The sequence below is a fragment of the Lissotriton helveticus genome, chromosome 2_1 (assembly GCF_964261635.1).
Source record: "Lissotriton helveticus chromosome 2_1, aLisHel1.1, whole genome shotgun sequence".
Lineage (NCBI taxonomy): Eukaryota > Metazoa > Chordata > Amphibia > Caudata > Salamandridae > Lissotriton > Lissotriton helveticus.
Window position 1 is genome coordinate 1,340,314,151 of NC_136059.1, and position 13,299 is coordinate 1,340,327,449.

The window sequence follows — 13,299 nt, forward strand, 5'->3', positions numbered from 1 at the left end:
AAATGCCAGAATAGGTTGAGGAAATGCCAGAGTAGGTACGGAAATGCCAATGTAAAGTAGATTTCCTTTTAAAAGGGTACAAATTCCATTCAAATGCTATGTATTGCAGGGTACACAGTAAAAGAACTTTATCTTTCTTTAATCCCAGTTTAAAAATGTTTTTTAGAGTTGTTAAAAAGAAGGCACTGGCGGTAATTTTAGGAGCATCAGCTGATAGCGGTTGCATCGAGTAACTGACACTCGCTTGCTCGCATTCAGCTGGTGCTATGTTTTCATGGTGTAATCCGTTCTCGATCGTGTTCTCAGTCAACTGGAGGCCGGGGAACAACGTTGAGAAGAAAGGCTCCTGGCAACGGGTGGACGTTGCGTCTCCGTTGCCAATGAGCGTTCCTCTAATCCTCGAAGCGATGGAGAGCCGTGCTAGAGTCTGCGGCCTGCATCGGGGAAGAGAGGTGTTTACTGAACTTCAGACGCAGTGATTAAGAAAGAATTATGGCGTTAGTGCTTGACTAGACAAGCATTAATAACCAAGCAAGGAAGTGGGAAAAGGATTAAACAAAGTAAGCAGACATAATAATAACTTAAATTGGGTGAAATTAACGGTAGTATATTCAACTCTGAAATCTGTTACATAAAGGGCTAAGCAAGTACAAACAGATTAATCTGGAGACCGCTGGGGAGGGGGGTGATGTGCCCACACGAGGTTGGTACTAGGGAAAAGAGTGCAAGGAAGTCTCCGTAAATTGGAGAGCGGTATACAGGCAGTGGGGAAGGAGGGTAGGATTAAGCCCCACACCAGGGATAACAAATGATTATTAGTATGAAGAAAAGTTGAATTTATCAGCTTGGAGCTGCATTTAAAAGAGGCAGATTGTTGATGGCTCATGCCTTTTATGTGTTGCTAATGTTCTATTCGGGAACCTTTTAATATTGTGATGTATGCGGCTGCTTGGACTGCATTCAAAGAATAATGCATAATGTAGCCTCTGTTCTTGTAATGAAATCCACAAACGATCATGACACCATATAAAATGATTTACAACAGACACAGGACGTCTGTTAGATTCACAAGACTAGACCATACCACCCATTATTAACGAGTTACCTATTAATAAAACATTATTCTGGTACACTGTTTAATGATGGTCTTTTCACAAGCTACCTTGACAACAGTATAGTGACCAGCACCATGTACACTTTAGTGCTGTCACACATTACAGCACTTACTGCTGACACATATCTTCCACTTTTTTTCTTTTGTGAGGGCTGCCACATATTTGTGATGAAATTCTCCATAGAATTGCTCTGTCTCACACCGGTACACCACTTTGTGATGGCCGCCACTCATGTCGACAAACTTCCTTAAACATTTACACTTTGTTTTTACCATTTTTAAATGGCCGCCAGACATGCGTAGACACCCATAGCCTTTTGCACACCACCACTCCAAGATGGCCGCCACATATGAGTGCTGATGCACTTCCAGGTCCGTTTGGATTCTGGTTCCAGCTCGCCAATAATTCCTTCTTAAAACAGGTACCCTAATTCATCCGCATCCAGATTTGGGGCCAGCAGAGGATGAGGGTAGGTGCGGCTATGTGATCGCACCCGGAAACCGTGAGTACCGAATACCGGTCTTTGCACCCGTATACACTGATACAACATACGTGACCCTTTGATTAATATCTCATTCACTTACCTCGCTCCCTTGTTCCCAGTCTAGCACGACTGGGCGCGGTACCTCTGCCGGACCATAAGGAGTACTTTCATTTCTCGTTGGAGGCAAGATTGCGTGCTTAACTATGCGTTAGAATGGATAGCATGGGATACACAACCACACTCCCCTTTTTAACAGTGTGTCCATTTGGGTGATATCAGCACTCATTAAGGTTATCTCTTTAACATAATCATAAAACAGCCGATTGCTTCACTGGCAATCCACACTTTCTGGACAGTGGCATTGGATGGATGTAGACTGGTGCCAGTTACATATTGAAATCCTATCCATTTCACACTGCATGCTGATTTTTATCATGACCAACATTGGATGGACGGAGGTACCTGCCTTGAATTCTTTAGGCTGGGAACTCCACTGAATGAAATCTTGTAATTATTGTTTTAATGCATGATACTCTTCAAAGACCAGCTTTTCATATTCGTTCATGTTGTATGTGTCTTGTAGGCGTCTTTATGTATCTTCACCTGTCTGGGAGCTACTCTAGCACCGGACGAACAGTTGTGTGCCATAATAATGGACCTCCTAGTTAATAAGATATTCTTATGCCAGGAACATGAGAATTCTGTTTCACTTTTTTCTTCTGACAGGTTGAAAAACCAACTCCAAATAAGTAGGTACTACTACAAGGGCACCTTTTTTTAGGTCTCGGAGACTTAGCGCTGGAGCACGCATGCGCTCCTCGCTCTGCGAGGGTTAATTGTCATCAATACATTTTGAGAAGGGGACTTGAAGCCCCGCCCCTCATTCCCATTGGCTTGCGTCATAGTTGAGGGTAAAAGCTGGCTTTCTATTGTAAAGAAGGCTTTTTAGTCCCTTTTTGTTATCACCCTGTCCAATTTTGGCCCCGCCCACCCGGACTGGATGTTTTACTTGCGGCGTTACACGTTCGGAGTTGTATACTCCGTACGCACTATTTTCTTTCAGCTGCTCAGCAGCCCCATCGGTGGACCGCTGCAGTGCGCGTGGCTCGCTGGCCGGAGGTGCTGCTGTGAGTGTCTGTTCTTGTTATTAATTTATCTACGTGACTTTGAAGAAAGGGGTGAAAAACACCACCTGAAAGAGGGACATTAACCAGTGAGATGCTTCCAAAATCACTCACTCACTGAAGTCTGTGATTACAACAAAAAATGGCAAATTTTTTATAAAACGGGAATGCATATTTACAAGCCTGTTTTTATCTGCTGAACTGGCAGCCGACTACAAGAAAGGACTCCGTAGAACCTCCACAAATGATCATGAATACCAAAACGGAGTGCCTGTGATTCAGGCAAGGCCTCTATGACCTGGAGAGAGTGTTACAATAATGATTGTCACATAAGAGTGCGCTCATCTCCCGCTGCAATCCGCCGGCTGCTCTTTTTGTGGTTACGCACATTACATATTAATGTTGTCTTTTCTATTGCAAATAGTAAGCTGCGAAAGACAACGTGCACTTCCGCGAGACTGTTTACAGCACATGCGAAGTCACAACTTGTGTTACTTCAAAAGACCACTTCCTATGGCCGCCGACATTACACATGAAGTGTTCTTTTTTTCTAAATACATATAGTGCATATGGAATGCAGCTGAAGGACTTCTCGTCATTTGAAAGTACTCCTGTTTCTGTTATGACTTTCCCTGCACTTAGCATAACGCTGGTGAACTTCCAGTACTCTCAGACAGTGCACACAGAGTGCACTTGTTGGAAATACGTAGTGTACATGGTTTTCAGCTGCAGCTACCGATATTTAAGACGACTACACTTTCGTGGCCGCAGATGGTACATAACAAAGTGCTCTTTCCCCATTACACATACTGTAGAGGGACTTGAACAAAAACCCTTCATGCAGTTTACTTTTTGTATTTACATACAGCTTGATGCAATTGCTGGGCTTTCTGTGACTGTATTTAGTGCACACATACTGCCCTCGTTTGTTATTATGTAGCTCATGTGAAGTGCACCTTGTGCACTTTCACCACAGGTGAGAACTTGGTGCCAGTACATACGATTTGTATTTCTCAATTTTCCACAAGCAAAGCTACACAAAGTGAGCAAGGGTTGGTCCCCGCTTGGAGAGTTGCACGAGTGTGATGGTGTGGTGGCGTTAAGAAAAGGCGACTACGTGCACCTGAAATGGCGCATCTATACGTGATTTATGTGTCGGCTGCCACGTTGGAGTTAGCAGTGCAGGTGTGCCTTTTTAGGTGTGCATATCAGACACGTAGGTTGCAGTGAATGTTTGTTGTGTAACTTGTATTTTTGTGACAGCACAGGTGTGCCGGTGCAGATGATGGGCACTTTTTGTCTCTGGTCCTGTTTTCCTGCCTCACTTTCTCTTCCATCTCCTGCCCTGCTCTGTCCCTCCCTCTTTTCTCCCTTGCCTTTTTCATTTCCTACCTCATCACCACTGAATATGGCGTGTTTTAATGTATTCCCTTATAGTAAGAATCACCCGGAGTAGTCGCCAATGTCCGGGTTGGATGGGAGGGGGGCGGCTGCAGGGACTCTGGGCTCCCCGGTCTTATCATCAACGCCTCTCTCACCTCAGGCTGTGTCCCAGACTCCCTTCAACTAGGGCAAATCACACCCATTTTCAAGAAACCTGGGGCTGACCCTAATGATCTTAACAACCTCTGACCTATCTCTAACCTCCCATTCCTTGCAAAAACATTGGAGAAATGTGTTCTCTTCCAACTCAAAATCACATTGATGAGTTCAACCTCCTTGATGTCTTTCAATCTGGTTTCAGAAAAGGCTGTATCACGGAAACAGCTATGCTCAACGTCGCCGACGACATTCCCAAGGCCCTAGACGAAGGTGATGCCTGCCTACTCATCCTTATTGACCTATCTGCGACATTCGACACAGTAAACCATCCAGCCCTTTTGGAGACCCTGTCGAAACGGTCCGGCATTAATGGCACAGTACTAAAATGGTTCACCTCCTTTCTTCAACACCACTCGCAACAAATTAAAATGAACTCCTGTCTCTCAAAGCCAACTAAAGTCACACTTGGGGTCCCGCAAGGCTCGATCCTCTCCCCGTCCCTCTTCAATCTCTTCATGGAGCCGCTCACAATCATATTGGAAAAAGCTGGAGTGAATTACCACCTTTACGCGGATGACACCCAAATCTATTTCAGGATCAAGTCTCCCAGAGACAGCCAACTCCTCAATGACACCCTTACCGAGATCCAAACTTGGTTCTACGTTAACCACTTAAAGCTCAACCCTGACAAAACGGAACGAATCCTATTCTCTCCAAAAAGTAACCATCGTCCAATCCAAGAGTGGCTCAAGAATCTGGTTGCCATAAACTGCCCCCTTACCCCATCCGACTCAGTTAAGTCTCTAGGCATCACCCTTGACAAGAACTTATCAATGGAGGCTCACATCAAAAACTCTGCAAAAAGTGCTCTCTTCTCTCTAAAACACCTCAAGAAACTGAAACCTTTTCTACCCCACGATGACATCAAGACAGTAGTACAATCCCTAGTTCTCTCTAAAATCGACTACGGGAATGCCATCCTTACAAGGACTCCAAAAGCTCACCTAGCCTCTCTAAGAGCAGTGCTGAACATGTCCGCTCGACTCGTATCTGGAGTTAAAAGATTTGAACACATCACGCCAGCTCTTAATTGCTTCAATTGGCTTCCCATGGAAGGGAGATGAATCTATAAATTGGCCTGCATCACACACAAACCCCTTCACTCTCCTGACCCCAACTACCTAAACAACAAACTGAGTAGAGCAGGTCAATCCAGAACACTAAGAAGCTCCAACTCACTCCTTCTTATTCCTCCAAAATTGAAAAAGAAAACCACCCAATACCGATAGTTTTCTAGCAACGCTCCGAGGATATGGAACGCTCTCCCTGAAGTCCTCAGATGCAACCCCTCCTTCTCCTGTTTCAAAAGGGACCTGAAACTCCATCTCCTAAACAAATACTTTCATGACCAACGTCAACTAACCTAGACTTCTTTATATAAGTTGTTTCCTCTCTCTCTGGACATTCAAGGATAGTGGGTGACCGGACTATGTCACTCTCGCCTTTTCTTTTATTGCTCTCTCCCCCTCCGCTGCACTGCATATTTATCTCCCATGCTGTATTTTTTTCTGTGGTTTGCTTCCTTACTGACGGCCTACCATGTAATGTAATGTCCTTCTGCGGTTTACTGTGTGTATGTAAAGCGCTCTGATAGTTACGGGTCAAGCTAGGGCTATATAAAACTTTTTAAATAAAAATAAATACCACCAGTTCTGGTCCAGCAGAGGGAGGTAGGAGAGTGGAGGGTGAGACGATCAGTGGAGGGGTGGGAGTGACTGGTAAACCTGCAGGAAGTGGTTATTTTCTAGACAGGCCAAAAGAGCCGGGAAGCAGCATCTTCCAATTAAAAGTTTACTTTGCAGCAGTTGAGTGTTGTAGTAAGAGTGGAGAGGTTATTGAGAGCCAATGTGTTGTTAGATGCTTATTTGCAGCTAGTTGTGGTAACCAATAGAGTATACAGTTTAGAGGGAACTTAATCATGTCAGTTGTTGATTATTATCATAACTATAGTCTGCTTAAATGATGATTTCTGTGCAATAATGCATCCCAGTGTTTTTATATTAAGTGATTTTTGCATGTTTTCTACACCGAAATAAAATGTAAATATATATTTTAAAACATTTCCAAGCTCTCAGTGATGTGCAGCCAACTCGACCCAGCCTTCCTGAATTAGAACCTGCCAATTTATTTTCTGTCTTGTAACATTCCCTTTCACCAGCCTTTGAAAGAAGTATGCCTGCACGTATGTCCAACTGTCCTTTCAAAGCCGCCAGCCTTGCCCGATGTGTGGCTCCTTTTCAACCTTTCAGTAACACCATTCTCTGTGCAAGCATTGTGACTGACCCTGCCAATGCCCTACTGGCCTTTCAAAGATTCTTGCCTCTGGTGTGATCTGTGGCTAACCCCATGCCAGCCTGTCGGAGACACCGGTGTTTGTAAAAGTCCTGTGACTGACTCTATCATTTGCAATGCAATAGGTCTCGCATTTATGCGAGTGTAAACTATTGGCATTGTAAATGACAATGCCTTTTATTTATGTTTTAAAAACAAAAAATAAATAAAAGGCATTGTTATTTGCAATGACAAAAGCTCAAATTTGCGTAAATGCGAGACCTATTGCATTCCAAATGCTTGTTATATTTGTGGGGTAGGAGGATTCACTAAACGATTCCTGTCCTGATGAAGCGCCACGGATCCTCCTGACCACAAGCAGCGCGAAACATGTTGGCCAACTAGAGTTGTACCCCAATGAGGCAACGCACATCTAGCCTACCAAGGGACTTTATAACCCTACTGGTAGCATCTACCTAGAAGGGTTTTTAATCTGACAGGGCAGTCCGGTTATTAAAAGTAGTTAGTGGCCTCCCCGATCATTTTTAACTCACATGATCACACATGAAGAACCATCCCATCTAGACTCTACCTTGCACTCATCATACAACATACCATTAAAAGATCTCCGCCAAAGTGACTCTTCGGGGGACCTGTTGGGCATTGCAGCGCCGGCCCAACGAGAAGCAACAGCCCTGTGATGAAGCATGACATCCCTTTGGGATGTGTGAGGGCAACACGAAACAGTCCTGTTGACTGCCACCTTACATATGCCCCTATCTTGGATAACCTGTCCACACTCTAGCTTTCTCTATAAGTAAAGAGGCCCTTATTTGTGATTGTGTTATAAACCAAGAAGCACGCTCTGGACCTCTTATCTACCTCCGAGTCCCCCCTTTTCTTTCCCTGAGGGAATCTTTTGATAAACATTAAGATAGGACAAGCAACGGGATAAAGTCTGTTTCTCCCCAACAAGATTCCGAATATTATACAACACTATCATCTCATTTCAGCGTAGTGCAGGGCGCGTACATATTCCAAGATGGCCGACGTTTTGTAGACAAATTACGGTCTAATGGCAGTCTGCTGTTCAGCATGCTCGGTCTCTTTTCTATGTCTTCGCCGGCTGTTTTACTCCCGTGCCATCCCATTTTCGCCCCCTTTGCCCCTCCTCTGCCCCGTCACAGAGCTACGCCTGTGCATCGCAGGGCTGGAGGCTGCTGCTGGCAGAGAGCTCTGAGCCGGGAGCTCCGGGGGAGCCCAGAGTAGCCATTGGAACTGGATGAAGGTGAGCGAAACAATCCCTCGATAGGAGTAAGCTGGTGCCAATGCTGTCCTCTCAGTGTCTGCATCCTCAGCACCTGGGGTGAGGAGGCGGTTCTTCGATGTACTACCAAGAACAAATAAAACGCACTTAAAGTGAAAGCAGCCAAGCGCTTGCTGTCACAGTACTGCAGACTATTTGCCATGTTAATATTTATTACGTGGTCGCTATTCGTTTAATCGACCTCGGGGGGATGAACAACTGAAATGGACCCATTAAGGATGTAACCTGTGCTTTCCTTCACTCCGCCTTTGTACACCGGTTATTAAGCATTCTGCTCGCCCTCGCTTTCGTGTTGTGGCATTTGACAGGCGGGTTGGGGTGTCAAAGCAATTGGCTAACGGGTACTTGGCTTCCGTAATGTTTCATGCTTTTGCATTTCAGTATACTGCTTATCTGCTTATCATACTAGCAGACATTAGATAGCATTTGATACTATAACAGACCGCCCCACAAGCTTCCCTCCCCAATCGTCAACCAAACCATGATTAGCTTATAGATGCCATGCTGTTGTCTATGTAGAAGTGATCCGTTTCTAATCTCCCTCAGAAGGATGAAATGTTTAGTCGGTATGCTGGGATTCTAACGTTTGACAGACCAGTTACTCAGGGTTAACCTCACTGAACAGTTGTATTACGTTTTTAATAAACGTTGCAGTTCTTATACATTGTTGCACCTCTTTGCATTATGTATGTATTTGCTATACTTACCCGGCTACGGTGGACCCACATTTTATTGTCATCAGTAAATCCAAGAAGCCAGCCTTCCTCCGTTTTATATTGCTAATAGCAACAATGATTACTATTTGTGCATAAGTACGACATAGGTTGCCTCTTGCTGCTTATCAAGTGACCTTCATTTTCTCGATCTCAGAGAAATCACAAAAATGTGCAAAGCGTCCTTTGGAAGGCACTCGTCTGTAATACAATTATGCAACTGGTGCTCACGTAAAGCGCTTTGATACCTTCAGGTCAAGTTCGCCCTATTTAAAACTGCAAACAAAAAGTTGAGATATTTTTAGTGATTAAGAGGTAGATGGAAAGGGTTCTATAACGCTGTAGTCCTCTTAAAAAATATGCTACTGCTTCCGGTATATTTGTGTACAGTTTGCTTCTTGTGCACATGGGTATCCTTAATTGCAATCTATAATGTAAACTTATGCGGAGCATCATTGCCTTTGTTCCTTTTTGCCAAGAAATGCTGCATTTTCCATATCTCTTTGTAGACTACAACATAAAATAACAAATGTGCCAAGTGTTCTGTGAAAGGTGTTGTGCGCACCTTCTGGGGGTCAGTTGGGCTTGCGGGCGTATGCGAGGTGCGCAATGATTCACACCACACATATATGCAGGGGCAGAAGTGACGCCCTCGAGCGGGACCCTCCTTTTATTTACGCCCCGCAGGCCACATCTGACTTGCGGATGTGGTGCAATCATACAGCGGCAGCTAGACCACTAACTACCACATCCCTATCCAACTCAATCCTTGAAAACAAATGCACGTTCAAACATTTCACTTAACAATAAATACAGTCTCGGTACTTGTGTGGACCTTGAGATGCAGAGGTCGGATGTCCTCAACAAATGAAGTCCCTCAGCCGTTGGCTTGGACGGGGATTCGGCCTCAGGCTGTACCGCTGGGGACAGCCACGCAGAGGCATGCCATTAGAGTCTAGGCCCTCGTGATGTGGGCCAGACTGAGGTGAGGTGGTGGACTCTGAGGTCTCCCCGTCTAATCCGCTGCCTGGTCTTTCATTGCAGTTCCGGCGCTGGAATGGCGGTAGAACTTGGATGGTCATCGAAGGACCTCCCGGGGTGTTCTACCCGGACAACCTTGAACCACGAGATGTTCCGGGACACCTCTTCTCCTCCTCTCAGCGCGGTTATCATGGTTCCGCGGTTTGCTGTGACTGCCAGGTACCTGGCTCGTAGCTTGTTCGGAACTTCCCTCCAGGACGACGGTCCCGCAGGATGACGGTGGCCCCTGTGTGGAGCGTTCTGGGGGTGGCATGGCGGCGGAAACTTGCTTGCTGGTTGCGGCGGGCTCTCCTCTCCTGAATGTCTTCAGCTTCCAGTGGGGGTGGTGTCCACCCTGGGCAGGTGGGAATCCGGTCTCTTCTCGGGCCATGGAGGATTATTGCCCACAGGCTTCTCTGGGTTGTGCTTTGGGGTGTACTCCGGTATTCTCTCAGGAATTTGTGGAGCCTCTGTTCTGGGTCCGCCTGTTCAACCACTGCGATGCGGAACATCTTGTTCAGGATGCGCAAGGATCGTTCAACATCACCGTTGGCCTGGGGCCATTGAGGGGTGACTCGTCGGTGATAAATCCCTCTCTATTTTAGAAACGTGGCAAATTCGACCCCTTGAAACGGCGGTCCATTTTCGCTGCGCACTTCGCAAGGGAATCCGAACACCTTCTCTAGAATCGGTCCCACTTGGCTGAAGGCAGTGGATACGACTGGCTCCACTATGGGGTACTTCGAGAATGCGTCCACGATGACTAGCGTGTACTTTCCTCCGGGACTCCCGAAAACCACGCTCACCTTGGACCATGGGGCAGTGCAGGGTTCCTCGGTGATCACTGGGATTGGTCTCTCTGGGGCACTTGTTAGTTGACACGGTGGACAGCGGCGGACGTATTCTTCGACCATGTTCTCCAGCTCGGGGAACCAGACTTTTTCCCTCACCCGTGCTTTCATTTTGGTCACTTCCTGATGTCCTCCATGGGCTATCTGGACCGCCCGGTGTTTAAGCGCTTGCGGTAGCACCAACCTGGACCCCTTCAGCAGAATCTTGTAACTTGTGGCGCTGAGTTCATTCCGTACCCGCCATATCTTCGTCAGGTTATCACGGTCTTCTGGCCTGGCGCAAGTAGTTCGACCACGATCCCGCTCGGACAGCTTGCAGGGTCTTGGTGTACACCGCGTCGGTGGCGGCAGCTTCTCGGATGTCGTCCAGGGTCATGCTCTGCGGGCATGCCGCTAGGGACATCATGTGGGCATAGTGCTCGACATCGTTGGTGTCTTCTGGTGTCTCTTGCGGAATTGGGTGCCTTGATAAGAAATTAGCCGGGTTCTTGGCTCCGGGCCGGTATACTACTTCCATTCCGTACGGTTGCAGCTAAACTGCCCTGCGCTCAATGAGTGGGGGCGGATGAGGCGCCGTCCCTTTGAAAAGGGGACCGAGGGGCTCGTGGTCGGTGACCATGGTGAACAGCTGTCCTTTGAGGTAGAGATGGAAATGGCTACATGCCCATTTGATGGCTAATGCCTCTCGCTCGATTTGAGCATACCTCGTTTCGGTGCGTGTTAGAAACTTGCTGGCAAATGCTAGGGCGGCCCAGTGACCGGGTTCGTGTTCTTGAGCTAGTACTGCCCGAGTCCTACCGGGCTTGCGTCGACTAGTGCCTCTGTTCGCTTTGCCGGATCGAAGTACGCTAGCGTTGGTTCTCCCAGAAGGGCATCTTTTATGCCTTGGAAAGCGTCTTCCTCCCTTTGGCCCCACTGCCAGGTGGCATCCGCTCTTGTGAGGACCCGCAGTGGTTCCTCTCAGGTGGCCAGCCAGGGATGAACCTCCCGCAGTACGTGGCCTTGCCCAGAAAGCTCCATACTTCAGTTGGTGTTGTCGGCGCGGGGGCATCCTTGATGGCCTGCGACTTCCTCGGGTCGACTGGGATCCCTTCCTGGTTGAACACCTACCCGAAGAGCTCGAGGGATGGTTGAAAGAACTGACATTTGTCTTTGTGCAGGGTTGCTCCATACTCGCTGAGGCGGTATAGTGTGTCACGGAGTTGTTTGTGATGATCTGCGGCTGTCGCTGAGTGGATTAGGATATCGTCACTCACGTTTAGGACTCCAGGTAGTCCCGATAGCAGCTCTCGTATCGTGTTTTGGAACACTATGGCTGCCGAGGATATTCCAAAATTCAGCCGTTTATACCTCCGTAGTCCGAGATGGGTGCTGAAGGTGGTGATGCAACGGCTTTCCTTGGATAGAGGGAGTTGGTGATACTCTGCGTTCAGGTTGATTTTTGAAAACCATTTGGACCCATTGACATCTGCGATGAGGTCATCCATCATTGGTGTTATGTGGCGTTCCCTTCGAATGGCTCTGTTCGTCAGCCTCATGTCGCTACAGAGGCGTATGGCTCCCAGCTGTTTCGGCTTTTCAGCGATGACCATTGGGGACACCCAGGGTGTGGGTCCAGATACCTTTTCAATGACCCCTTGTTTTTCCAGGGCCTCTAACTCCTTTTCTACCAGCGGCCTCAAATGGAACAAAAGCGACTAGGGCGACTGTCTTGTCAATGTGTAGCTTGATGGGGTCACACTTGATGCGCCCAAGCCTCTGGAAGAGCTCAGGGAATTGGCTGAGTAGCTCATCTACTTGATAATTCTGGATCCTCCTTGCGAAAGAGATTAGTCCGAGGTCTTCCGCGGTGTGGCTGCTCAGTAGGGTATCTACTTCTCTGTCAATGACATGGATTGTCGCCTTCACTTCAAGATCATCGGCCTTGATGGGCACAGAGATCTTTCCTTTGAGTGGGAGAGGTGTGTCTGCCCCGTATGCATACATTCTAGTTTTGGAGAGCATCACTGGCGGGTGAGGCCGCAGACGGGGGTATTGTTGGAGGCCCAGGACGTTCACTGTTGCTCCCGTGTCAATAACCGCTTTTATTTCCTTTCCTGCGACGTGGACCATGCATGTTGGCTGTGGTCGGCGGCATAGCTTGAGCTCCCTCGCAAATGATATTAGGTATACTCCCTCCTTGTCCTCTTCCGAGGAGTCTTCCACCGTCTGTAGGTGTCTCCTACTCTTCCGCTGTGTGTCTTCAGGTGGTGTGGGTTCTGTCACGGACAATTGCCGTATAGCCCGTGTTGGGGGCCTCTGATTGCAGAAGTCACGGCCTCTGGTGCGTCTCCGGCATACAGTGGCAAAGTGATTGGGTATCCCGCAGTTAGTGCAAGTCTTCCCTTGTGCGGGGCAGTCTTTCGCGGCGTGTGTCTCATGTCCGCAGTACCCGCATCTTGGCTTGGAGGTGTCCAGCTTTGGTTTCCTGAATGGGTCTCCTTTAGGCTTGGCTCGCAGAGCATCGGCTCGTTCTGTCTTAATGGTGTCGGACCTTCCTTGGGGCTTGATTAGTGCTTGGTCCATCTTGTTCGCCCTGGCTGCAGACAGGTCTTGTGATCTAGCCAGTATTAGCATGTCTTCGAGCGCAATCTGCGGCTGGCGTAGGATGAGACCTCTCAAGGTCTTCTCAGGGCACCCCTGGATTAGCTTCGCCCTGATCTCTTTCGGTTGGTCATCCTCGGTGCACGTGCTGGAGAATTCTTGCAGGGGGGCGTAGAATGTGTCCATGGACTCTCCCTTCCTCTGGCAGG

General features: G+C 47.6%; 1 protein-coding gene across 1 annotated transcript in view; it reads left to right on the top strand.

The window, feature by feature from the left end:
* Window positions 1–7,752: 7,752 nt before the first annotated feature.
* The window catches only part of KLHL8 (kelch like family member 8), a 335,665-nt gene continuing 330,118 nt past the window's right edge, over window positions 7,753–13,299 (top strand). Inside the window, exon 1 of the mRNA XM_078676272.1 lies at window positions 7,753–7,884. The gene's annotated coding sequence lies outside the window, so the exon portion shown is untranslated. The remainder of the gene's footprint in view (window positions 7,885–13,299) is intronic.